An 873-nucleotide genomic window follows, 5' to 3' on the forward strand; every position below is an offset into this window, starting at 1 on the left:
TTAAAGGCCCCCTCCTCTTTGGACTGCCCAGTCAGCGCCCCTCCCCTCACTCCCCTCCCAGCCTCCCAGAGCTCGCAGCCCGAGCCTCCAGGGGCCACCGGAGAACTCGGTCCCGCCTCCAGAGCAGAGAGCCACTTGGCGGGGAGGGAGTGGCGTTGAGCTGAGGCAGGAGGCGTGGGCTGGCGGGAGAAACCGGCGCTGAAGCCTAGGTTCACGTTTTGCTCTCGGTTATGCCCCACTGTCCCGACGCCTCAGTCGCTTCTGCCCCTGTGGACATCGTCCACTCTCAGGGTCTTAGCCTTTATCTCAAGGCAGACCAGGTCAGCAGCTAGGAATGAAGGCCCTTCACTGACCCCTCCTCAGGCCCACCTCATCCCTGCTGTTGCAACATCTCTGCTGTTTCTTAATCACAGAGTCCCCTAAAAGACCCAGAATCAAGAACTTCCCCCTTGTAAATGTCCTGTTGCCAGAAGGGCAGTAGGACAGCGGCATGGGAGCCCTCTGGAACCCAGGACTGCCTAGCCCCAAGGTCTGCCCTGGGCGGACGGTGTGCTGGATAGGCTGGGGCAAAACTGTTCAGTACTCAGGAATCTTGCCAGCCAGCTGTTAATCACAGACATTATTTAAAATTAAACTAAACACACTTACAATTAAACAAATTGTGTGTGTGTGTATATATATATATACGTATATATATATATACGTATATATATATATATATATATTTTTTTTTTTTTTTGAAACGTAGTTTTGCTCGTTGCCCAGGCTGGAGTGCAATGGCGCAATCTCGGCTCACTGCAACCTCCGCCTTCCAGGTTCAAGTCATTCTCCTGCCTCAGCCTCCCAGGTAGCTGGAATTACAGGCATGCACCA

Source organism: Rhinopithecus roxellana, chromosome 15, assembly GCF_007565055.1.
Source record: "Rhinopithecus roxellana isolate Shanxi Qingling chromosome 15, ASM756505v1, whole genome shotgun sequence".
NCBI lineage: Eukaryota > Metazoa > Chordata > Mammalia > Primates > Cercopithecidae > Rhinopithecus > Rhinopithecus roxellana.